At 33.2% G+C, this 27,394-nt stretch overlaps 1 protein-coding gene across 16 annotated transcripts in view; it reads left to right on the top strand.

Moving 5' to 3' along the window:
• BAZ2B (bromodomain adjacent to zinc finger domain 2B) overlaps nucleotides 1–27,394 on the top strand; it is a 299,743-nt gene that overhangs the window by 103,887 nt on the left and 168,462 nt on the right. The window contains exon 1 of one of the 16 annotated variants that reach the window (XM_057550743.1): nucleotides 20,100–20,350. The exons of the other annotated variants lie outside the window; for them this stretch is intronic. The gene's annotated coding sequence lies outside the window, so the exon portion shown is untranslated. Of the gene's footprint in view, nucleotides 1–20,099; nucleotides 20,351–27,394 lie in introns of those variants that run through there. 16 annotated transcript variants of the gene reach the window in all.

The following is a 27,394-nucleotide window of genomic DNA, read 5'->3' as shown; positions in this document are numbered from 1 at the left end:
GGCTCGAACCCGTGTCCCCTGCATTGGCAGGCAGACTCTCAACCACTGCGCCACCAGGGAAGCCCCCTGAGTGTATTTTTAATCATGAAAAATCGGTGGATTTTGTCAAACATTTTATCTGTGTTGGTTGAGATACTCATATGATTTTTTTCCCCCTTCGTTCTGGTGTGGTATGTTACACTGATGGATTTTCTTGTATTGAACTATCTATTTATTCTTAAAACTTATTTGCCTTCTCAATTAAGCCTTTTCTTACACTCCCAAATTGAATAAAATATCACTGTGCTCCTCTCTAGGATGGAGAACCGTGATTATCTTTTATTATTTCCTTTAGCTGCTGTTTATAATTTATTTGCTTACATCATTTTTAATATTTTTTAAATCTCTTAAACCTTTTTTATAATTATAATCTTATGAATCTCTTTAGGAAATATAATCTCTAATCAGTTTTTGTATAACATATAATAAGTTGATTTTCAGTAAAAATGCTATATGTTCAATCAGTACATCAATAAATATAATATCATTTGAATTTAATCTTTGATAATTTTTTAGTATATAAAGACAATTTTTTCCTACTTTGCAAGGGTAGAAAATGCACTATTTTATTTTATTAATAAATTTATTTATTTATTTATTTATTTATTTATTTATGGCTGCGTTGGGTCTTCGTTGCTGTGCACGGGCTTTCTCTAGTTGTGACAAGTAGGCGCTACTCTTCGTTGCAGTGCGTGGGCTTCTCATTGCGATGGCTTCTCTTGTTGCGGAGCACGGGCTCTAAGCGTGCGGGCTTCAGTAGTTGTGACATGTGGGCTCAGTAGTTCTGGTTCATGGTCTCTAGAGCGCAGGCTCAGTAGCTGGGGTGCACGGGCTTAGTTTCTCCGCGGCATGTGGGGTCTTCCCGACCAGTGATCAAACCCGTGCAAGGGACACAATTTTAATGTATTTTTAATTATATAAGACATACCTTATCAACTTTTAAGCCAGGCACCTCTAAATAAGCACCTGAGGGTCTTTTCTTTTTTTTACTGTGATAAAAATACATAACATAGAATTTACCATCTTAACCATTTCTGATTGTACAGTTCAATAGTGTTAAGTATATTCACACTGTTTTGCAACCAATCTCCAGAACTTTTTCATTTTGCAGAACTGAAACTCTATACACATTAAACAATCCCCATATTCCCTCCCTCTAGCCCTTGGCAACCACCATTCTACCTGCTGTTTCTATGAATTTGATTACTCTTAAATACCTCATATTAGTGGGTTTATAAAATATTTTTTGTTTTGTAACTGGCTTATTTCACTTAGTATTTATAATGTCTCAAGGTTCAACCATATTGTAGCATGTGTCAGACTTTCCTTCCTTTTTAAATATTTATTTATTTATTTATTTATGGCTGTGTTGGGTCTTCGTTTCTGTGCAAGGGCTTTCTCCAGTTGTGGCAAGCGGGGGCCACTCTTCATCGCGGTGCGCGGGCCTCTCACTATCGTGGCCTCTCTTGTTGCGGAGCACAGGCTCCAGATGCGCAGGCTCAGTAATTGTGGCTCACGGGCCCAGTTGCTCCGCGGCACGTGGGATCCTCCCAGACCAGGGCTCGAACCCGCGTCCCCCGCATTGGCAGGCGGACTCTCAACCACTGCGCCACCAGGGAAGCCCCTTCCTTTTTAAATATATATATTGCATTATATATATATGCCACATTTTCTTTATCCATTCATCCTCCAGTGGACACTTAAGTTGCTTCCAACTCTTCGCTATTGTGATATCAACATTTTAAAATGACATTTTTATTTGGTTTATTAAGCATAGGTTTAAATGTCACAGTGTCACAACAGTTTAAAAGTTCAAAATTGCTTTCGTTTGCTAATGTTTGAAGTTCTTACAGTATCAACAAATACACTGGTTTAGTTTTTTTGTTTTTGTTTTTTAATTTAGTCTGCACTGGATCTTAGTTGTGGCTCGTGGGATCTTCCTTGTGGCATGCGGAGTTCTTAGTTGCAGCATGCATGCGGGATCTAGTTCCCCCACCAGGGATCAAACCCGGGCCCCCTGCACCAGGAGCACAAAGTCTTACCCACTGGACCAACAGGGAAGTCCCACACTGATTTAGTTTTATAATTTTTGTCCTAATTCAGAAAAAAAGATAATTGCATCCAGTTTGGCTTTTCATTTTAAAGAGAATTATCATTATAGTTTTTCCTCTTTACATTGTTTTTGAAATAATAAAGACATTTCGAGGTGCTGTATAAGAATTTTTTTTCAATTTATTTTTTATTTTATTTATTTTTGGCTGCGGTGTGTCTTCGTTGCTGCGCGCGGGCTTTCTCTAGTTGCAGCGAGTCGGGGCTACTCTTTGTTGCGGTGCGCAGACTTCTCATTGTGGTGACTTCTCTTGTTGTGGAGCACAGGCTCTAGGAGCGCGGGCTTCAGTAGTTGTGGCATGCGGTCTCAGTAGTTGTGGCACACAGGCTTAGTTGCTCCGTGGCATGTGGGATCTTCCCGGACCAGGGCTTGAACCTGTCTCCCCTGCATTGGCAGGAGGGTTCTTAACCCCTGCGCCACCAGGGAAGCCCTGTATAAGAATTTTGATGAGATGAATGCAGTTGGAATTTGGTGAAGATCTTGGGATGATTTTGCTGAACTGTCATTTTATGTCCTTATTGGCTTTCATTTCTTTGTTAATGCACCTCATGCTTCTATTCTTTAACAAATTAAAAAATGTAAAAAAGCATCAAAACCTTCATGGCAACTATGCCAGTGTTCATAGGGATTGAGTATCATGAGCATCCTTAACAGTTGTCCCTCATTACCATACGGGGTATACATTTAGGGTTCTCAGTCTATTCTTTTTTGCATATTGAGAAAGTTATATTTTCTTTGTTATTAAAAATAGACTTTTAAGCTCACTATTACCTCATTTAAAAATATGAACACTGTGAAACTATGCATGAAACTCCTTGAGAAGTTTTTAACTAACAGTATTCAGCTGTAAGCTCTTTGTGGACAAAACTGTCTTATTCACATATGTCTGTTCACAGTGTTGGAGCTTAAGCCCTCAAATTAGTTTCCAGTAAGTATTTGTTGGATTGAGTAGGTTTCTAAATGTGTATGTATAGTTATTTACGCATGTATTCAGCAAGCCTTTATATAATTTTACCCATACTGTGATCCAGTTACCTTCTATTAATTTTTCTTGTCTAAGGCACCATTTAAAGAGGGATTAATATATGAGGACTTGGGGACCAAACCAATTATCAAATCACTGTAGTAGCAATAACTCATTTAGACTGTTGCCACACAGATATCCTCAGCATTGTTTAAGGAAGCTACTGGACAACTGCAGTAACTCCAGACCACTTTTTACTGTGGATATCACTTGGAGAGGTGGGAAAAGAGTTGATTTTATTTTAGTTAAATGTTAATAATGAAAAGAGGATATTCATATCTTTGAAGAGAGCTGAGTTCATTATTATCTGAAGTTGTACTTTTATAAGTAACACTATTTCTAATCTATTTTCTTTGTCTATTTTAAGTATTGTATTGTGATCATTTTTGCATACTGAATATTGGACTTACTAGGGCAACTAGAGAAGGTTTAGTCTTCAAATAAAATAAATATATATTGTAATAAGAAAGATGTCATCTTGTAGATTGAAGTCTATAAGTGCATAGAAATATTTTTCCCAAAGAATAAAAATTTACCACACTGCAACATGTGTAGCACCTGCCAATGTAATTATATCTTTAGTTGAGTGTAATGTTAATATTAAGTACTGAGAAATTAATAGTAATAAGCTCTGATATGCTGTTTTAATTATTTATTGTAAGCATACTTAATGGAAGAAATAAGGCATTACTAGAAGTTGACTTCCCTCTTTTGTATGTTTGTTAAATTTAAGTACTTTCCTGAAAAATATTAAAGCTATAACTTAATATAAAAATTATTTTTAGAATACAAATTATTTCAGAATATGATTTAATTGTAATTTAACGTTTAGAAAAAAAATTGTTTTATTTTGTTTCACACATACCTCTAGAAGCACACTTTATAAATCCTCCATATATTTTTAATCATGACATTGGAATAAGTATGAGGTTCTTTTCTTGAAATTATGAGTAATCATTGTACAAAAATAAGTATGAAATATGACTAAAATTTTGATTTGATTGTGGCCTCTCTTTTTAAGAAACTTTCTAAGAATATTTTCTCCTTTAACCAAAGTTTATATCCATTACGTTTTTTAGATTGCACTTCGGGGTTCATTTCCCCTTTGAAATAATGTTAAGCTATGATTTTCTTTGTATGTGGGTTAGTCTATATCAAAAGGCAACTTTTTATTATTTTACATACATTCATTTTACCTCACCAATAAAGTTATGATAAGCTTAAACATGGAAACTATTCTGTTTTGGTTTTCCCTTAGTTCCTAGTAAAAGGTGTTTAATGAGTTAGCTAATGAGTAATGTAGGATCAAAAATGCAGGGTTAGTTCTGAAATTGCTGCTTTTGCCTTTAGTTTTGTGACACTTGTGTTTTGGTTGTACCTGTAGGTGAAAATAAACTTTTTAATAATTTTTTGGTTGAATGACTTTGTATTTCTCAACTTTTCATATGTACACAAAATGTTAAATCTTCCATAAGTCAGGATTAAGACTATTTCAAAAGATTGCCTCTACAACTTCAAGTTTATTCAGAAATTAATATGATGTGTTATATATAAAACTGAAAAGAATCTTAAAACCATATTATGTTCAGTACTCTCATTTTAGAAAACCAAACCTTAGAGTGATTGGCTGGATGTTACACAGCCAGTTTATGGCAGAGACTCCAGCATCAGTAGCTACTTCCTAATCCAGTTCTTTTTCTGAAAATTAGATGATTTTATTTCTTTTTAATGTATTATATATTTCTTTCATATTATTTTAGAAAGATGATCATATTTCAGGTCTATTTCTGTTAATAGTATCACTATTTCCCACATCAATATATGAATGCTGTTACCATTTTGCATTACTCTCCTTCCTCTGGCTCTAGATAATCCAAACTTAAAAGTGGCTGTGTTCTAGCTTCAGTATTTTTTGCATTCTTTGTCTTCCTGTCATTCCTACCACCACCCTATTTAGGTCATGTTTAGATTGCTCTATTGGTTTACTTACTGGCTTCTCTGTCTCCAGGATCATGTCTCCTCTTCTTACTGATTATGGTTAACATTGCCATATTAACATATCTGAAATCATGATTTCTTTTTCCGTGTCTTTGTTTATAATATTCCCTTTTTTTGTGAAGATTCTTTTTCTACCTCTGCATATATATTCAAATGCTGTACATCCTTCAAGACCCAATTCAAATCTCATTTCCTTTTCAGTACTAGCCATATCTACCTAAAGGGAGTACCCTTTGAAAATTTAGGGTCAGTTAGTATCTGTAATCATCTGACGTCTAGACTCATGGTATCCTATTATCATAGCATGGTAGAGCAGGAAGAGACTTTAGATATCACTTATTCTAGTCACCTCACTTTACAGGTGAGTAAGTGGTTTTTCTAGATAAATGACTAAGTACTTGGAGGGTTCAGAGCAAAGATGTAATTAGATTTGTCTCCTAACCTGTAATCCATAATTTCTTCTCGTGGAACACATTTCCACTCACTGTAAAATACCTTGTCTTTTTATATAGTTTTTCATGAGTACGTTTATTATTTCCTCTACTTGAGGCCGAGAATCTTGTTGTAAACTTTTTTATACTCCCCTTAATGTTTTGCACAGAGTAGGTCTTAATTCATTATTTACTTTGTAGAGAAGCAATATTTTAGGTAAGGTTATTTCCATTTTTATAAATATTAATGATGAAGTATTATACTGCTTTTTTTTTTTTTTTTTTTTGGCTGCACCGCATGGCATGCGGGATCTTAGTTACCTGACCAGGGATCGAACCCATGCCCCCTGCAGTGGAAGCACGGAGTCTTAACCGCTGGACCGCCAGGGAAGTCCCTATACTGCTTTTGTTTAAAAGGAATGGAAGAAGAATTTTTAATAGTTTTTGGCAGTTTGCATCTATTTCCACTAAAAAATAGGAAACAACAAAATATAATTGAAAAATTGTCTCTTTCATTGCTAAGTAAATGGGTTTCACTTGTTTACAATGTAAAGAACACAGATTCGAGTGCAAAACTAAATTTTATCAACATTTCTTCATTGCTTTAATGTTCTCAATTTTTAAGGAAATAAAATGTTTTATATGAAATAATTTTAGAGCCGATTATATTAAATGGAAACATGATATAGTTCTGTTGTCTTAGTTGAAAACTACCTAGTGCAGTCTTTTCAGGTTTTAAAGTTTTATGAGTATATCTGATTGAAAGCAAGTAAGTAAAGCAACAAGAATTATAGCAAATATATGCACTTTGAAATTCCTTTACAATTCAGCATGAATAAAAATGGTACATTAGAGGGTAGTTTAAATACCTATCAGGTGAATAAAGCATAGGCTTCATGCTTATAGTTGGGGATATATGTATCTTCTGCATTAGATGTATTACAGAGGTGATGTCAAGGTGAAAGCAAGCTTGCAGAATGGTTGGAAATCATTGATATTCTGACTTGGAGGCTGTAAATGGCTCAGTGGCAGATGGAGTCGTTGTCAAGGAAGAAAAATGGCAGCTTTGGAGCATCATAGATGTTTTGCTAGCAGCTCAGCACAGTCTGTGACCTTCTAGTATTCAGGAGTCTTATGCTCTAATAAATTGTCCTCAGCTTTTATTCACCTAACGTAGTTAAACAGTACTTATCATATTTCAGTACAAATTGAGGTGTTTCGTTACAGAGAAATAGAAATATTTTTTATTATCTAGTTCTTAAAGAAGTAAGCTTTTAAGGGAACAAGCATTTCTTGGAATCAGAAATATTTCTCAGTTAGTTTGCAAGGGTAAAAACAATAGAGTTTATTTGAAAAAGTATATTTTTAGAATCACAGAATATTAAAGTTAGAAAATATGTTAAAAATCCTAGACTAACTTTCTCATTTTACAGATGAAGGAACTGAGTCTCATAGACTGTGATTCAACCAAGGTCATTAAACTAGTTCATGAAAAACGTTAGGTAACTCTTACATTATGACTTGTTATACATATAAAACAGCTTTAGTTATGAAGGTAAAAGAAACTAGTCTCTTTAAATAAAACTTAGAATACTACAGAGTACACATACTTATTCATGACCACTGCATAATGAGCGTACATAATTTTAGAGACTTTTATTTCCTATTTAATTGCACATATTTTTATTGGAAAGAATTCAGGTTTTTCATTTTAATCATTGCTAGATTGCTGTACAGAAAATTTTTTGTTGAATGAAGAGTTTATACCTGGGTCAAATATGTATCTTGTGTTGATTTATTTGTGTATTTTTAAAGGTTCTTTCTTTTAGAGATAGCGTTTCATATTAAAATATTTGAGGGTTTTGTAGATTTTGTACTGAACTGTCTTGAATGAAATACTGTTGCATGTATCAGTGAGAAATCCAGTTTTTAGAGGAATATAGGTCCCCATGAGAGTGTACTACCATGTGGAGTATATTCAATTGGACAGCTGACTTATACTGAAGAGTAGTAAGTCATGGCTAAAATTAAAAGTGGAAGCATTACACACGTAAAACCTACTAAAGCATTTGACAGTTGCTAAAGTTATAGAAAGGAATCTCTGTACATCATGGAAGAAAACTACCCTTTGTTCTAGAAGGTCAAGGTTGCTGTACAAATTGCTTCAATTTGTAGTCTTTCTTAAGCCAGTGTCTAAATAAGTAAACTTAAAGAGAAATTTAACAACAATTATTCAAAATAATGTCCATGCATTTTCTAAAGATAGAATTATACAGTTTTACAATTGTTTTTGATTAGGAGAAAAATTTGAAAGGTTAGAGCTGAAAGGTCCCAAAATCTTGAAGTAAGTTTTTTTTCTTTTGGGTTTTTGTTTTTGTTTTTAAGGATAAAACTGGTTAGACCTTTTAGATAGAAAGTGGGCATAAAAAATATTAACCATAACATCATAAAGAAGAATACTATTCCTATCAGTGGATTTGTTGATATGTAGCTATTCACCTATAACCTACTTTGATATGAAGTAAATACACTCAGATAGAGGTTAAATGATGGTTACTAAATTATTCAATAACTAATTATTGGGTGCCTAGTACATGCAAATGATGAGGATAAGGCAGTGAACAAAACAGACTGTGCACACATGGGGCTAACAGTCTATGAGCGAAAGAGATAACAGTTAATAAACTAGTATTTACTATATTAGATGGCAATCAACACTATGAAAAAAGATAAAGCAAATTAAGAGTCATGAGTGCCAGGGTTGTGAAGTTAGTATTTGTTATAGGGTGGTTGGTGAAACCCCGCCTAAGAAGATGACAGTTTAACAGAGATCTTAGGAAAGTGAAGGAGCAAGTCATGCATATATCTGGGTGATGACTCTTCCAAAGAAAACAGCCAGTGCCAAGACACTGAGGAAGATTGTACTTGGCATATTCCAGTAACAATAAGGAAACCAGTGTGTCTGGAGTGGTGTGAGTAATGAAAGGGGGTAATAAATGAAGCTAGAGAGATTTCACATAGACCTACATTTAAGAATTAAGGTTTTTTTAGAAAAGAGAATATTGAAAAATATTATGCTGTAAGCTTAACTAAAGCTCATATTGTTGCTAAACTAGTGATCCCCAAAATAGTTTTGCTAGAGCCTTAGTTGTGTAGAGTGAGTATTGCTTGATAAAAAGATTCCATGGTCAAGTAAGTTTGGAAAACCTAGGGTTAATGTTAAACAAAGGTAAACAGGTTTTGTTTTGTTTAACAACTGTTTAGGTACATCTTTTAATGTGCTAACATGTTTTGTGAATCTCCAATCTTTGACTCTTCCTTCAAAGAACCTCTTAAGAGGGGCTAGTGTTTTTCAATGCTTTGGTAAATGCTGTATTATATAATCCTACAGATTAACTATTGGTTACTAAAAGGATTTTCCACAATTGCTGTTTCATAACCTCTATGCTCCTTAAGCCAACATTTCTCTCTGCCTGCTTTTTCAGTAAAGACAACATTTCTTCATTGTTGTCCTAAATAATTCTCAAATCCATCCTTTTTTCTTTATTCGTGATGCCTAAATCTTTATGTAGGTTTGCATCATGCCTCACCTGGGCTATCACAGTAGCCTCCTAACTGGTGGCTCTGCCTGTAGTCTTGCTGTGTCCAGATTCAGCGTCCTCTTCAGTGACCATTTAAATGGCATCACAAATCTAACTTGATTATTCACCTGCTTAAAATCCTTTACTAGCTTCCCATCACTACAGAATAAAATTTAATCTCATTTACAGGGCATATGATATCTTCTACAATCTGTCTCCTATCTACATCTAAAATTTTGCCTAAATTTCCCATACTTAGTATTCCCCAACTTTGAAACCATTTGTACTTCCTTAAAGCAGGCAGTGGGTGTATAGTCTTTTTGCCTTTGTTCAGTGCTATTATTTCTTCCTGACATAGCCTTCCCTCTGTGAGTAGCCTAATTTCTCCATTCTTAAAGATTTAGAGCAGACATACTCTTCTTGAAGAATACTCTCAAGTTCTTCCTGGCTAAGTCAGGTACACTGATGTACAATTCTGTCAAAGCACTTAAAACAATGAAGTAAAACTATGTGTTTTCTCCATTCTCTATATCCTGTACCTTGTATCTGTATCTTAAGTGCTTCATACTTTAAGTAGATACCCAATAAATGTGGCAAATAACTCTACCAAGTAGTTGAAGACTTTCTTATAAACAGATCTATCAGTTTCCCTCTTTTCCAGTTCAAGATCTGTTTGGATTATAGACTTAAACGTAAAACATAAAACTGTAAAACTTTTAGAAGAAAACATAAGGGAAAATCTATAAGTCCTAACTTGGTGAAGAGTTCTTATATTGATACCCGACACAAAAAAACACAACCCTTGAAAGTAAAAAAAATCAGTAAATTGGACTTTACAAAAATTAAAACTGTTTGCTTTGTAAAATACCCTGTTATGATGGTGAAGAAACAAGCTATATACTAGGAGAAAATATTGAAAACCACATATCTGACAAAGGACTCATATCTAGGATATATAAAAACTCTCAAAACTCAACAGTAAAAATGCCAACAGTCTAATTAGAAAACTCGGTAAAAGACATGAAGTAACATTTCACTGAAGAGGATATCCAGATGTCAAAAGAGTACATGAGAAGATGTTCAAAATCATTAGCCATCAGAGGAATACAAAAATGAACTATCACTAGTCACCTATCACAACAGCTAAAACAAAAATTAGTGACAGTATCTACCACTGGCAAGAATATGGAGAAATTGAAGTCTTATACATTGCCATTGGGAATGTAAAATGGTACAACCACTCTGGAGAAGAGTTTGGTAGTTTCTTAAAAAAACAAAAAAACAAAAAAACCAACTAAACATATGCGAAATACATGACCCAGCAAATGCACTCCTGGGCATTTATCCCAGCAAAATGACTGTACATGGTTGTTTATAGCAGCTTTATTTGTAATAGCCAAAACTGGAAACTATCAAAATGTCTTACAATAAGTGAATGGCTAAACACGGTATGGTGTGTCCATACCATGCAATACTACTCAGCAATACAAAGGTAGCAACTATTGATATACAGATCTCAAGGACATTAGGCTCAGTGAGAAAAGTAAATCTCAAAAGGTCACTCAATAATTCCGTTTATGTAATGACAAAATTATAGAGACTGAGAACAAATTTGTGGTACCAGGGGTTAGGGATGGTGGAGGAGAGCGGGGGTTTGGGTGTGACTGTAAAGGAGTAGCATGAGAAAGATCTTTGTGGTGATGGAATAGATCTGTATCTTGTTTGCAGTGCTGTTTACATGAATCTACATCTGTGATAAGATGACATAGATCTATATGTATACATTGTAGTTAGTTTCCTGGTTTTGGTATTGCACTATAGTTATATAAGGTGTAACCATTAGTGGGACCTGAGTGATGAGTACATGCGATCTCACTATACTATTTTTGCAACTTTCTGTAAATATATAGTTATTTCAAATTAAAAAGTTACAAAATTGTCTCTTTTTCTTCTACCTTCCCACCCATCTCTGAGAAAAAAAAATTGTTTTACCTTGCACCTCCATGTTTATTGCAGCATTACTTACAATAGCGAAGACGTAGAAAAAACCTAAGTGTCCACTGGTGGATGAATGGATAAAGAAAATGTGTATAAATAGATATTTTTACAATGGAATATTACTCAGCCATAAAAAGAAGGAAATCCTGACATTTGCAGCAACATGGATGGACCTTGAGGGCATTATGCTACATGAAGTAAGACAGAGAAAGACAAATACTGTATGATCTCACTTATATGTGAAATCTAAAAACAAAAACAAAAACAAAAATACCCAAACTCATAGTTAACAGAGAGCAGATTGGTGGATGCCAGAGGTGGGGGCGGGGGTGAAATCGGTGAGGGTTTTCAAAAAGTACAAACTTCCAGTTATAAAATAAATCAGTCCTGGTAAAAACAAACAAACAAAAAATGTTTTGCCTCCTTACTAAACCTAAGACTTTATTCATGCTTTTTGATTTTTATCCTTTTCTGTGTCCTCCAGAGACTTGTTTCATTGATTATTCATAGGACATATCCAGCTTCTCCTTTCATGACTGATTTATTTCAGATTGTCCTATCTTAAATAAAATGATAAATAGAAGTAAACAAACCAATAAAACCTTTACTTCCCTTAAGTGGTTGTATTTGTATATTAAAGATATATATCCATGTTAACGTGTAGCTCTAGTTCATTTATTTTAATTGCTATATATTTCATTATAAAAACACACCACAATCTTTTATTTGTTTTCTAGTATTTCACTATACAAATAATGCTGTAGTTTACATTTCTGTATATGACTCTTTATGCATATGTATGAGAGTTTTTCTGGGTTACATACCCAGAAGTGGAATTTCTGTGATATTGACTACATACAGCTTTGATTTTACTAAGTATTGCTTAATTTCTTTCTACAGTGGTTATATGAGTTTACACCGTAAGTGCATAAGAGATTTCCTGGTCTACATTTTTCCCAACTTTTGGATTTTCCTTAATTTTTGCCTTCCTACTCCATCTATGTAGAATCTGCTATGAAGTTCAATAAATTTTACATCTATAATTTAATTTTTTGTTTCTTGCTCTACTTTGACCAGTCAACAAGTAAAAAATTGATTCATCTTATCTTTCATATTCATATTTATCTCCGTATTTCTGACTCAACTGCCACAGTCTTAGTTCAGACCCTTTCCTCTTGCCTAATCTTCTGCAACAGGCTGAATATTGTAATATCCCTCTTGGAAATCTCTTTCTGCTCCAATTCATCCTACTTAAAACTGCTAGATCAATGTTTCTAATGCAAGTAGTTTACCACTGTTTGCAGTGTTGAATAAATTTAACACCTAAAGTGATGTTCAAGGTTGTCTCTAATAAGGTCCTAAACTAGCTTTTCAGCCACATCTCCCACTATTTTCTATATATGCCTTATATACTAGCTAGACTAGATTACATTCACTTATTGATTAATTCACTCAAACAGTAGATACTGAAAGCTTTTATTAGGCTATACAGATATATTAACACTTGAGTTTTGTAAGTGCTACTACTATAAAAATTAATAACTCATGCTTCTTGTTATTGGGGGACTTGCAAGCTACCTCAAGCTATTCTTTGAGCACGCCCAATACTTTCCAGCCTCTACCCTTAGCGTATTGTTTTCCCTCCACTTAGGATACCTTTTTTCCTAGTTCCTCTGCCTAGCCATCTTTGCCTTTCAAAAAAATCCTATATACTTTTCAAGGCCTACTTAAGATGTTAGCTTTGCATGAAGTCTTTTCTGATATCCTCAGTTAACTTTGTTCCTATAGTACTATATTTCTACTGCTTTCATGGCACATACTGTATTTCATGTATTTGTCTTAGCCTTCCACGGTGATAAGTACTTTGTCTATTCATCTGTATTGCCCATATAGCATTTAACATAATGTCTTATATAAGGTAGGCAAACTGTTAACTAAAATAATTTAATTGAAGATAACATATTAGTTAAATCCAAGTTCACCAATTAGACCTATCTGGGGAAAGATCAATTTGAATTAGAAAAAAAATGCTTAATTATGTAATTTTTTCTAGTGTTCTTACTTTAAAACAGTATAGAAAAACTAAATTATGGGTGGGTTTCTATTTAGTGATCTTTACAACTTGCTTTGATGAATAGTAAACTTTATTTGTGATTAGTGTAACAGTTGTTCAGTTCACTTTTAGACTCCTAAGTTAAAATTCCCTTAAATCAGGTTTTCAAACTGTACTCTGAGGAATCGTATGAGTTGGTTCTGTTGAGATGTGTTGGCTACTGCTGGGTGCTTCCTCTGCCCCAAAGAGCAGCCCTTTATTTCTTTTTTACTATACAGGGCTTCTTCACAGGATTTTATTTAAGAAAGGATTCTTCTGCTGAAGTAGTTTAAAATAATTGCTAAGACTGTATAATACTTCAAATTTATCCATTTATTTAATATTTTCTAAGATCTTACAAAAAATACATTATTCCCACCTTCTTATTTTTTTGTATTACTACAAATTTAAAATCTGTAGGCCATGTGAATACGAAACTTCAGATAATTAAGCAAATAGTAGGTAATGGGCTTTGAACATGACAAATAGTTTATTCTCCGAATATTCTGCATTTTAATATGGATTTTTGAGGAGTTATTAGAATATCAGGAGTTACTGGAATTGATATACAAATTGTTAGGTAGGCTAAAGAATTCTCTAGATCATGGCTTCTTAAAATTTAATGTGCATAAGATTCTGATTCAGTAGGTCTGGGCTAGTGCTTGAGATTCTTTAAGTATTGCCATAGACATTTTTTTAGCTGTCTGTTTCTCTACAGTCTGATTTATATTTTGCCATTTTAATAGACATTTCTGGGGTTTTAGGGAGATACTTTGTGTGTGGATTAATGATTGCCCTGTGATTATGTAGTTCTTTGTTTAAAATTATCCTTCACTATTTTTAAAATAGTTAGCCTTGAGAACTATTAGACTGTCAGTGGCAACTTTCAGAGAATTTAAGTTTGATAAGGAATATCTGTTTGGTTTACTTTTCTAATAGAACTGTAATATTTATTGACTTTTGTTATTTTGCAGGATATTGTTTGAGGTTAGATATTAAGTTGTTATGAAAATAAAAATAGGAAACAGTTTTGTTTGGCTAAAGTTGTTTTAGCTGGTGTAAGTACTGCTTTTAAAAAAAACTATTATAATCATGAATTAGTAGCAGTTGTATACCACAGCAGGCTAGGCTGTTAATTTTATCTGTAGTACACGTGAACTGAAAACTTAACTTGTGTAAATGGACAACGAATAGGACAGATAGTCATTTAGTTAAATAGCTTATACTCAAGATATAAATCAATTCTGAGGGACATTAATGCTTTTCTTTAAGACATATAATATCAAATATTTTCATAGTCTTTTGGGCTTTTATAGAAAATTGTAATAACTAAATCATAAATTTAAGTCATAAATCTTTAAGAAAATTCTCAAAATTGCTTATTTTTGATAAATGGAAATTAATGATTAACTTTGTAGACCAGAACAGCAGAGCATTTTGGGGGAAAAGTTATGATTTTTATCTAAAAACATGGTTATTATATCAGCCTTACATTATTTCACCTACTAATTGTCAGTAGTAAGAACTGCTGGAAGAATTACATTATTACAAAAGTGACTTTAAAATATATTATTATTTTCTTATTTCTTAAGTAAGGACTAATATTGCTATAAAAGTTTTTATATGGAATTTATGTCAAATGTTGATAAAAGTTTTCCTCAAACCTGATTCAACAATTTTGTATAGAAATAAACCTCCTTTGTTTCTTCTGGTAGCATCCATTGATTTTTTTTTTTCCCCCCAAAGATACATTAATAGTGCTGATAGAAGCAGAACAATTGGAATTTACATTAAAAATAAATGTGATGAATAAAAAGCAGTACTCTATATAATAATGTTATAGTCTTGATTTTTCTTTACCAAAGTTCCAAAATCTAAAGGACAAAAATACTGACAAGGTCAAGAAAAAATGAAAGAAAGAACAAACGATGCAAAAAGAAAATGACACTGAGGTCTTGGTTTAATACATATGTATTCCAGGTTGATGGTTGATTTCATTAGCAAATCTCATTGTTATGCAATGTCTGTTCTTCTGCAGCAAAATGAATATTGTATTTTTACAGGCTCTGTGTGTATCTATTATGTTACAATAAATGAAAAAACATATATGTGTAGCTTTCTTTGGTTTACTCTTTTCAGTTTGTCTTTTAGGAAAAGAAAGAAAATTGAATTATATTCTTTCTTTTGTTATTAAATTTATTCAAAGCTTTTCAATTTATATTATAGATATATTTCCTACTTTTGTTCCCTGAAATAAACAATTGTAAGGTGGTTAATAATGTAACCATTTAAATTATCCTATAACTTTTTACATGAATAGACTATAATCTTGATTGATTTAAGCTGATAATTAATATGAGGTTAACCATAAGCTTTCTAACATATTTTTAAACGTTAGGATGGGTTTTCTTATTGAAAGAAGAATGTTAAGCAAGTGTACATATTATGCCAAATGTAAATACTGCTACCTTTTGCAATAGCAAAAATTGTATGTTGAGATTACTATAGTTAGATTTCAATTTTCGTAAAATAGGAAATTCAGAAATAACAAATTTCAGTGGCTCCACATTGGAAGAGTTCATTTAATCACGTAAAAGACTGCATAACTCTTAGGGTTATGTATATGAATTCAAATGTGGATCAAACTTACTGGACACAATTGTCATTTAATTTTAGTCATTTTGAGGTCTGACAATAATTTACAAAATCTATTTGGCTTTTGATAGTGTTATCAAAAGTTTTCACAACTAAAATTCTTTCAACAAGCTTGAAAATAGAAAAGCCCAAGATTTGATTTAATATGGGTTGATTGTATATCATTTAGAAATTGGGGACTTCCCTTGTGGCACAGTGGTTAAGAATCCGCCTGCCAATGCAGGGGACACGGGTTTGAGCCCTGGTCCAGGAAGATCCCACTTGCCGTGGAGCAACTAAGCCCCTGTGCCACAACTACTGAGCCTGCACTCTAGAGCCCGCGAGCCACAACTACTGAGCCCGCGTGCCACAACTACTGAAGCCCGCGCCTAGAGCCCGTGCTCCGCAACAAGAGAAGCCACCGCAATGAGAAGCCTGCGCACTGCAACAAAGAGTAGCCCCCTCTCGCCACAACTAGAGAAAAGCCCACGCACAGCGACGAAGACCCAACGCAGCCAAAAATAAATAAATTAAAATACAAAGAAAAACTGGCCTTCTGGCTCACTTGATGCAATCATAATAAATAACTTGTTTATGTTGGACAAACATGAGCTCTTATGTACAGCAGTTTATTAATGCACCATCTTAAGTTAATTTGTACTTATAATGTTTACATTTTATTGTTCACAATGGGTAATACAAAATAAGAAATTTCAAAATCTAGTAAGGGAGATCCCTAAAATAATTAGAGAGTAATATAGAGCTAAATCATGTGGAGAAAGAAGGTTTTCTGGGCTCAAATAGTTAGGCTCTGAGTGAGGGGCCTCCTGAAGTGATGAGATCTAAGCTGATAGTGTGGTAAGGAAGAAATGGGAAACAACATAAACAAACTGGTAGGTAAGAGAACATAACCTTGGCATCTTTGGGAGACAGCGAAGAGACCAACACAACTGTAGTGGAATATATTTGCTACTACTTATTTATTTACCCCACATAAAAATTAGATTGTAGCGTTGTTAAATTTTAGTAGTATTCAGTCCAGATGTATGGTGTATTGAGGTGCTACTATTGTGGACCTTGTTTTATCTTGTATAATAAAATGGGAAATAGGAAATTGCTTTTATATTAATTTTACTGTCTTTCTCCCCCACCAATAATATGAAAAGTAAATGCTGCAAAAATATGCCAAGATTCATGCTCTAAAATAAATTGAAATTGGTGCAGACTGTCTGAGAAGGTAGAAATCTAGAAACTCTAAGTCAGATTTCTCTACCATAGTTACAAATACCAAACTGAGGAGGAATGTGAATCATCAGAGATTGGGCTCCCAGGCTGTTGAATTGAGCAGGATCATGGAAGGTCAACAAAGAGGAAGAGAAGAACTGTTTTAAGTTAAAAAGAGAGATCCCTTTTAAGTGTCTGGACCTATCCTACCAATGTCTTCTCCTTGATCTGGAACCACAGTTATCACTTGCATGTCCATTTTATTTACTCATCCAGCAGAAGAATCTGCATTTAGAAAATGAAATATGAACTTGGAATATGAAAATGGACTGTGAATTTAACAAAAGATGCTGGGGATTGTTAGTGTTTGTTTAAAGATCCCAGTTAGATACATAGCTTCCTAGCAAGTTGGCTCATTTTCTGGGTAACGTTTCATCATGTTATGATCCCAACTTGCCCCGAAGAAAGGTTGAAAGGAATTTCATATGAAATTGGTTATTTAATCTCTGTAAAGATGCTGTTGAGAAAATTATTTTTTTGTCCAGGGTTGCATTATTGAAACGTATGAAGATATTTCTCTCAGTTCTAAGTACTAGGGAAAGCTTTGGTGCTTATTTGTAAAATGCAGTTTATACAGAATGAGAATTTTATAATTTGGTCTTGTTTCCCACTTTACTTTGATTGCTAGGAAGCTCAGAGCTGAACCACTCACATTTTAGAGTTGTGCAAGGCCTTATGACAGGCGTTTCTATGTTCCAGCTTTACTTTGTGTTTCATCTTGCTTCCCTTTATTTTCCCTTTATTCATATTAATTTACATTTTGAAAGCATTCTGTTTTACTAATCATATGTCCATAAGTCACCTTAAGTTATTTTGAAATAAGATGGGATATAAATACTATGCAAAGCTTCTTTATTGCCAGCAGAATGTAAGCAAATAAATGTAGGAGCCTTTCTTCCTTCTCCTGTCCCCTTTCCTGTCTTTCATTTTCATTTTGCGTGAATTTTTTAAGTCATGGAGGACTAATCTCCTCTGTGGTTTCTTAGACCTGCCGGGGGCAAGGGAATCCTTTCTGGAGGTTTCTCCCTGTACAGAACTGCCAGGTATAGTTCGTTGTGCTAAGTGTGCTTTACGCAAGAGTGCCTGACTGAGAGAACAAGCAGAGCTGAAATATCTCTAGAGGAGGAAAAGGTTTCCTTTTCTTACAGGTTAGCTCAGAGGGGGTCTTTTTCTAACTCAGAGGGTATCATATTTACCTTGGTTTTCATCCTTGCCCTTTCAACCGAATTGTAAACTCTTACCCTGAAATTTGCTGACATTTGATAAAAGCTACCTTGAATGAAACAAAATTTCAAATTTATTTTCTTTACTTCTGTATTTTAATTTCATTATCCTTTAAATTTGATCCATATGGGAAACTAAATAGCCATGGGTCTTTGAAATAATTGAAATAATAGTTTCCTAATTTAAAATTTTGTTTTGTTTCCATATATGAATTACATATTCAAAGCTACCTATTTGGTAGGAATTATATCTTAAATTATCTATAAAGGAAATAAGGGCTGTGTCTTGCATTCCAGGTAACTATAGGATATCTGAATTATTTAATTGGACCAAGAAATTCAGCTGAAACTTGTAGTAATAGTTTTCTGAAAATTTGCTATTTCATGCGTCATCATAGTAAAGATGGTGATTAGCAACTTGCATTAATGTTGTTCAGTATTAAATATGTACTCCTTTCAAATGATACATATTAAATGTTTGTAACATAACCTGTTCTGATATTTTGTATTCTTGGCACAGTCTTGTCTACTTAGGTGTTCTTTTTGTTGTCAGTGATTTTATTGTCACTTTGTTTTGTCTTCTATTGCAATACATTAGAGTTTTATTTTGCAGAGTAAATATACACCTGATTTAAGTTATATAATTTAATGCCTTGATTATATTTCTGTAAAAGGGTCATTAAGAGCTCTTTGCATTAAAATTAAAGCATGCTGTGTTCATAATAGTTAGGACACAGATGCTGGGCCTTAGAATATATGGAATTTTAAAGATAAATGAAATTTTGTAGATTAAAAAAATCTAAATATTTTTAAATTAGTGAATTAGTTTATCATTTTGACAGTGTGTGTTTGTTTTATACCCTTAGTTAGTTTAAATCAATCTTCATTCAACTATACTAGAAATTTCAGAGTGAAAAAACAGCAATTTGGGGGAAAAACTAAGGACAAAGAAACTTAATTTTCAAGCTAACAATATGTATTTTTAAATGCTCACAGTTAAATATTTTAGGTTTTGTTTTCTTTTTGAAATATGAATTCTAAATAATGCAGAGAGTAGCTTCAAGTTATGTAAACTTTTTGATTCATATAATCGAGATTTTTTCCCAAAGACTGCCACATGAATTATAGTTTTATTTTGCAAGAGCTTGTCTTTATTTATAACTCAGAAACTTCTTGTATCTATTTTCTTGAAGGAGTTGAAATTCAAAGACATTTCCCTATAGTTAGCAGGTTTTTTAAGAGTTAATCTTAGTTTCTTTTCAAACCTTGTTAGCTAGTGTTGCCTTGTTTTTAAATTTACCTGCCGAGAAGTAATTTTTAAAACCTACTTAAACAGATTCGTTTCTCAAGCATTCCTTATTATAAACTGTGTGCCTTCACATGTCAGGAATAAACCCTCCTTAAAAAAGGAAGAAAGATAGAACTCTTTATTGTCTGTTTTGACGTTAATAAAATTAAGAAAAGAAAGATTGAGACTTCAACCTCACCTGGCTTAGTTTTGTCACATGAGCGTTCACGGTTACTGGTGATCTAAGTGCTCCACCTGCCTTTCAGTTTGTTTACCAGGAAATCAAGATGTGTAAACTGCAGGAAGTACTATTTGACCCTCTCCGACAGTATCTCATTACAATAATTGCTAATCTCTGAATAAGACAGCCATGTTTTGTGAGTAACTGAGAGAGAGAGGTTGTGTTAGGTAGATTTTAGGTGTTTCAACAAATAAAGCATTGTAAATGCTTACTTGGATTATGTTTTCATGATAGCTTTTGATAAAAGACATATGGTGACCTTTGGGGTCAGCAAAGCTAGGACACAATAGTAGGTATTCTTTCATGCCTTTTAACTGAAAAATATCACGGCTTGTTGTTTTGGAGTGCTGTCACTGCTCTGAATCGAAAGGATAATGGCTACTTCCTGATTAAACCCACTCTCCACAGTAAGCTGTTAATGTTATACTGTATGTCTTTTTCTCCTGTAAATGCAATAGTATTTTGTGTTTTCTTTACTTTTTATCATTGTCTTTTCTTAGGTATATCTGTTGTAAATAATTCCTGAAGTTGAAGTTTACAATTAGAGTAGAAACTACTGTTTTAAGTTTGGAGGATTTTTTTTTTTAATGAAAAAGTATTTTTGTTTGGTATTAAATCCAGCCTTCTCATATACTTACTATAGATTTTGGTTAAAGAAATTAGCTTTTAAAAAAGACATTGAAATGATAAATTATATTAAGCTGTCACTTTCTTAGCACTCTAAGCAAAATTTTAAAAATAACTTATGTAGTAAATCAGATTAATTTTTTCAGGGAATATTTGAGTAAACTAATTTTATTTTTATTTAATACATTTCATAAATCTATTTAAACATATTGTCAGGATTATTGATAATTGTTTTAATTATTAAATTAAATTATTATTCTTAAATTAATTATGAGATCCCTGTGATGTAAAAACAATATTAAGTACTCAGAATATAAGAAAGGGAATAATGAGCTTCTTAGTTTTAATCCTAAAGCTGGCAGTCACTCCATCTGTGGTCTTGGGACAATCATTTAAACTGCTTACGTTGGTTTTCTTGTCTACTGTTCATATGTGTGCTAAGTAAAATGAATGTTTTTTTTCTTTATGGTAGTACAAAGTATAAAGAAAATGATTATTCATAAGTATTTTACAAAATGGACAACTGACCCTGAACATAGAATAGGAAAACATTTAGGAGTCACAGTAGACAAGGAAATAATAGAAAAATTATTTCTATTGTAAAATAGTGGAAAGTAAAGTTTAAAATAAACACCATATAACTGCCCTTTTAATTTCAACAAAATTGTTAGTTTTGCTAAATCCCTAATATAACATTACCAGAGGATTCTACATATTGTTGTGTACATGACTAAAATGAGAAGTGGTAAGCTTGGAGGTGATTTAGTAAAGAGTCACAAATATACTTAAATTATTTAACTTTTTCTCAAGTGTCGTATTCCTGGAAATGAGATTATTTAGAGTAGAGGGAAGAAGATGTGTATATATTATAGGCCTATAAGTATAGTTCACCTAAAAAGTAAGATGTTTACTTTTTAAACTCTAGTACTAGGCATCCTGGTTATATTTAAAAATACTATGAAATTATTAAACACTGAAGGCAGCTACTGAAGATAGTCATAGAACCTAACATTAAGAAATAGTTTTAAAATATTCTGGGATAATGTAAATGCTTTTGCTGAGAGAGTTAAGGTAACTTCTTTTGCAAAATGCTTATCAAAGATATTTTAGGTAACTCGGTAATTTATGTTATTGGTCATTCTAAGCAGATTCCAAAGATTATATTTAATGAATATTCCAACTTAGTCAAGTTATTGAAGTAGGACTTATAGTAGTGCCTCTGTTTAATTTGTTTGTAATTAATTAATTAATTTATTTATTTTGGCTGCATTGGGTCTTTGTTGCTGCCTGGGGGCTTTCTCTAGTTGCGGTGTGCGGGCTTCTCATTGCGGTGGCTTCTCTTGTTGCGGAGCACGGGCTCTAGGCGCGCGGGCTCAATAGTTGTGGCTCGTGGGCTCTAGAGCGCAAGCTCAGTAGTTGTGGCACACGGGCTTAGTTGCTCTGCGGCATGTGGGATCTTCCTGGTCCACGGCTCGAACCCATGTCCCCTGCACTGGCAGGTGGATTCTTAACCATTGTGCCACCAGGGAAGTCCTGTTTAATTTGTAATAGCAAATAATAGATGTCACTTATTGAATACTTAATATGTGCAAACGACTGGGCTAATTTTATTGTAGGAGAGGCAGATTTTTAACTTTATCCTGTTAGAGTTCTATTTGGCAGGGCCTGAGAATTAAATTGATGTAAGATAGATCAACAGGAGAAAAGCATACACATTTATTTAATACGAAGTTTTGTGTGAAACCGAGTCTGCAAAAGGAATGAAGACCAAAGAAATGGTGAAATCTACTTGTTTTATGTTAGGTTGAACAAAGAGAGGCAATTGTGGAAAAGTGACTAAGCTATGTGGGGAGATTAAAGGAAGATAAGAATTTTATTTTAACAAGGTCTGTTTGTTGAGAATTCTCTCAGTCTGAACTTTTCCTCTTTGATGATAAGAATGTTACTTTCCTTCTGGTACAGGGAGGACATCTTTCATATAGTAATTTCATTTCCTGCTTTTAAGAGAAAGAAGGAAGGTCAGTGTTTTTCTTGTATTTGCTGTTTTTCAAGTGCCTTTAACTCAAAACAGTCAATATGCCAGAGCAGCGTATTTTGAAGAAGCATGTTCTGAATTCCTTCATCATCATCTTATTTTACATTCATGATAATCACGTGAGGTATAGGTAGTATCATTACCCCCATTTCTCCTAATAAGGAAATAGCTGTAGAGAATTTAAATGATTTCGTCAATGTCCTTTAGTCAATAAGTGCCAGAGCCAGACCAAAAACTCTAACAAAATCTAGAAGGAACTCAGTCTTCAGTGTCATGCCTTTAAGCATTGTGTTTATATTTTGGAGATAATAAAGGCGCTAAAGCCTTTGATTTAGATGGGGGTTTTTTTCAGCAGTTTATCAAATATTAGAGTCCTTACTAAGTGTCAGGCACTATAAGTACATTCTGCGATAGTAATGGAAAGCAAAATAAAATCCCTTGTTTCACGAAACTTACAGTTTAGTGGAAGAGGCAAAAATATAACAGGCTATTATAGTACAATGTGATAACTGATATAATAGGGGTAAGTGCAAGATACTAAAGGTGACACAAAGAAGTTCTAAAGTCTTCTTTTATTTATATATTTAATTTATATTTGGGGTGCTGTTCTAGGGATATATAAGTAAATACAATTTTCAAAGGTCTCTTGTGGAACGTATATTGGGGTGGAGTCAACAGTAAGCATAATAAATAAGTATATAGCATGTTAGAAGGTGACAAGTGTTATGGAGGAAAGAAAAAGTAGAGAAGCGTAAGAAGGCTGTGGTGGTGATGAGTTGAGCAACGATCAAGGAAGTTAAATATGCAGATATCTTTGGGAAGAGCCTTCCAGGTAGAGGACTCAAGGCAAAAGCATACCTGGTGTGTTCAGAGTAATGATTGGAGTAGAGTGAGGGAGAAGGGAGAATAGGAGGTTTTGACAGAGGTAATTGGGGCTTTACAGAGCACTGTAGGGCCTTTAAGGAGCCATTGCAGGGCTTTCGGTAAATCTGGCTTATATTTTTAAAGGTTCACTCCACTTGCTATGTTGAGAATAGACTGTAGGGAGGCATTGACCACCAGTTAGAAGTCTCTTAGAGTAATCTGATTGAAAAGTAGTGGCTTAGGTAATGATGGTAGTGGTCAAATTCTGGATGTTTTTAAGGTACAACCAAAATGTTTTTCTGATGGATTGGATGTGGGATATGAGAAAAAGAGAAGGCCAGATGACTCCAAGGTTTTTTGCTGAGTAGCTAGAAGGATGGCCTTGCCACCAACTATGAGATGGGGATGGTTTTCACAGGGAGCAGGTTTGGGATAGGGATGGACAATCAGGAGTTTGGTTTTGGGCGTGGTAGATTTATAAGTGTTGAATAGATATGCAAGTGGAGGTTGTGGGAAGATTTTCCAGAGGAGATACCATCTAAATTGAGGCTGAAGAATGAATTGGTGGTGATTTATGATGAACTTTGAGAGCATTCTTTATACACTTAAATGAATCGGCTTTTTCTACTTTTACATATTTACAAACTAGAGTAACGTCTAAACATCTAAAAAGTAATAACATTTAAAAGTAATAAAATTGTTTATCAACAAATTATTCTAAGTAGTTAAGTTTTCAGAGTATTTCAGTAGCTACTATATTCATGGGTTGTGCTGGGTGCTTCTACATATATTGATTCTCACCATAATGCTGTAAGGTAAATTTTATTTCCATTTTACATTTGGAGAAACTGAGTCTGAAGGAGATTACAATTGCCTAAGGTCATTGATATATTAGGTGATGGGTCTGGATTCAAATCTAGGTCTTTAGATTGTAGTGTCCATGCTCCTTATTTTAAAAATGTATATTTTTAACCTTGCAAAGTTTTAAACATTTGTTTAACGTCTCAAGGAGTTGTCTTTTTGAGCATTAGTTATTCTGTATTGTAGCATAATGATACCCTTGAGACATAAGATTTGTAGATTCTTGGTCATGGAGTCAAGCCATTTGTTGGTCTTTTTTAAGTTCCTACACAGCTTTCAGTACAGTTTCCTGTTACAGATACTCTCTCCATTCCTGGCCCTCATTCCCATGTGTAGTGCTTAATATGTGCTTAGAAACTTACAGCTGCTATCATCATCATCTTTATCCCTCTTTCTAATATGCTGTGACTTTGGGAATCTCAACCCAAGCTTGTTGGATCATGTGTAAATTATAAAGCCTCGGAGATAAAGGGTATGAGGACTTCCCAATTAATGAAGAATGAGTTTTAACTCATTTATTTTGTCTGATGGAAACTATTTTTTGTTTCCTTCTCTTTATTGACTGTTTTCTGGGGAACTGAATTTGATAAATAGCTGTATTTCCGGCTGGAAAAGCAATATTCTCTGAGATGCCACTGGGTATTTTCTCTGTAAAAGTGAACATAAGTCATTCTACTTTGGTAGGGAATAGAAATATAGTTGTTCATTGAAATAGATTTACTTTTGAGGTAATGATGCCATATTTTAAAAACTTAAACCTTTTGCCTTTAGATCAAAATATGTTATTTCTTATATTTCATGTGAGCTAATACTCTTTACATTTATGATATGTTTTTAAAGACATACTTAAGAGCAAATCATTCAGACATTCTGCAGGAAAGAAATATTTTAGCAAACATATATTATGCATTTCTCAAAGTACAAATTAAAAAAAGAAAACCCTGCTGCGGATTAAAATAGCCTATAAGCCTCAAAGATCATTTTAAGCATATACTAATTTTCGACATAGGTAGAAAATTTACCTAGCCTTTGTATCTCTGTTCTATAAGTATATAACTTTATCCCAAGTGTGCTATATATATTTCTCAAGTTTTTATGCTATTTTCCAAAGGAATATCATATATATATTAATTCTTCCTATTCTTTTCTCTAAAGTCTTCCTTCTCTCTCATCATTATACCCCAAATTCTTATGTATAATTTATCTTAAGATCGCTATAATCATTAAATGAGATTTTTAAGTAAACAAAACTTTTGGTTGGCCCCCAAACACCTTTTTTATTATAATTAAATTGTCTGTGTAATTTCATATTTTATTTAATCCTGTTCAGGATTAAATGTATATATCCTGTACAGTTCTACTTAGACATAAAAATATTTGTATATATGTTAAATGTGTATTCCTCACCTTTTTTATTTTTTGTTTGGATGGTATCTTTAATTCATTTGGGGAAAAAGAAAAATGATTGGTCAAACAGAATTTTCTGTTAAAAGTATCCTACTACCTATTTTTAATAGTTATAAAACTAAGTCTATTACATCCTTGATTCATTGGAGTGCCCAGGGAATGAGTATTCTGATTATTTTTTTCCAGAAATAACAGTTGTTATTGAAATTCTTATTTAATGGATATGTGCATGTGTAAAATTGAAATATATTTTGATAATTTGAAGATGATAGAGGGCTGTTGGGTTCTGATTTGACAATTTCAGCTACTACTAATCTTGTTTGGTAAAAAAAAAAGTACAAACAAATATTAAGTATGAGTCTTGATTTGATAATTTGAGCAACTAATCTTGTTTTGTAAACAAAGCATAATCAAATATTAAATGTGTAATAGTAATTTAAAAACACCAGAGATTTCAAAAGGAGGATGAAATTAAGTGCTAAATGAGTGATATAAACAAGTAAAATACTATGAGTTGATAATAAGAGAAGATCATAGAATGATCAGGGAGGGCTTCTTTAAGGAAAAGAGACCTGAGCTTCAAATATTGAAGAGGGACTTCAAACATTAATTGTTGTAACATTTTTATTGAGATATAATTTATACACCATACAGGTCACCCGTGTAAAGTGTACAATCCAATGGTTTTTGGTAAATTACATTATTACATTTTTGAAGTGGTGGTAAAAATATATAACATAAAAGTTGCCATTTTAATACTTCTTATGTTTACGATTCATTGTCATTAATTACATTCAAAATGTTGTGCAAACATCACCACTGCCTATTTCTAAAAATTTTCATCACTCTAAATAGAAACTGTAACTGTTAAGCACTAACTCCATTTCTCCCTACCCCTGCCCCTGGTAAACTTGAATCTACTTTCTGTCCTGTTGATTTGCTTATTCTAGATATTTCCTATAAGTGAAATCATATAATATTTGTCCTTTTGTGTCAGGTTTATTTCACTCACTATAATGTTTTCAAGGTTCATCCACGTTATAGCATGTATCCCAACTCCATTGCTCTTTAGGACTCAGTGATATCCCATTATACATATAAATAAATATTATATATATATATACATACAAACATATAAATATATATATATATCTCATTTATTTGTCCATTCATCTATTGATGGACATTTGGATGTACAAATATTTGTTCAAGTCTCTGAATTTTTTTTGGTATGTATGTACCTTGGAGAAGAATTGCTAGGTCATGTGGTAATTTTATGTTTAGCTTTTTGAGGAACTGTCAAACTGTTTTCCATAGCAAGTGTCTTATCAAGCATTAATTTTTATTTTGTTATACTATAGATATACAGTATATAAAAAATTAGGCTGAATGAATACTGACTTCGGTAAATACCATATATGTTTTTTAAAAGCAGCAAGGAAAGAAAAGAAACAGAAAGCCATGTGTTACGCATGAGAAAATGTGTATGTATAAAGAGCTACCTCTTAAAGTGAATTTTAATAAAATAATTAAACCTTCGGGTTGTATGTTATCTCAATATTACTCTAATAGTTTATAAAACATGGTCACCAAATATCTATTTCTCAGTCCCTAGGCATCTATTGTAAATAGATAGGTACAGACATTTCCATAAGTA

The sequence above is a fragment of the Balaenoptera acutorostrata genome, chromosome 8 (genome assembly GCF_949987535.1).
Source record: "Balaenoptera acutorostrata chromosome 8, mBalAcu1.1, whole genome shotgun sequence".
In the NCBI taxonomy this organism is placed as follows: Eukaryota; Metazoa; Chordata; class Mammalia; order Artiodactyla; family Balaenopteridae; genus Balaenoptera; species Balaenoptera acutorostrata.
The sequence above is the reverse complement of the archived record's forward strand: the minus strand, read 5'-3'. Positions and strand labels throughout refer to the sequence as shown.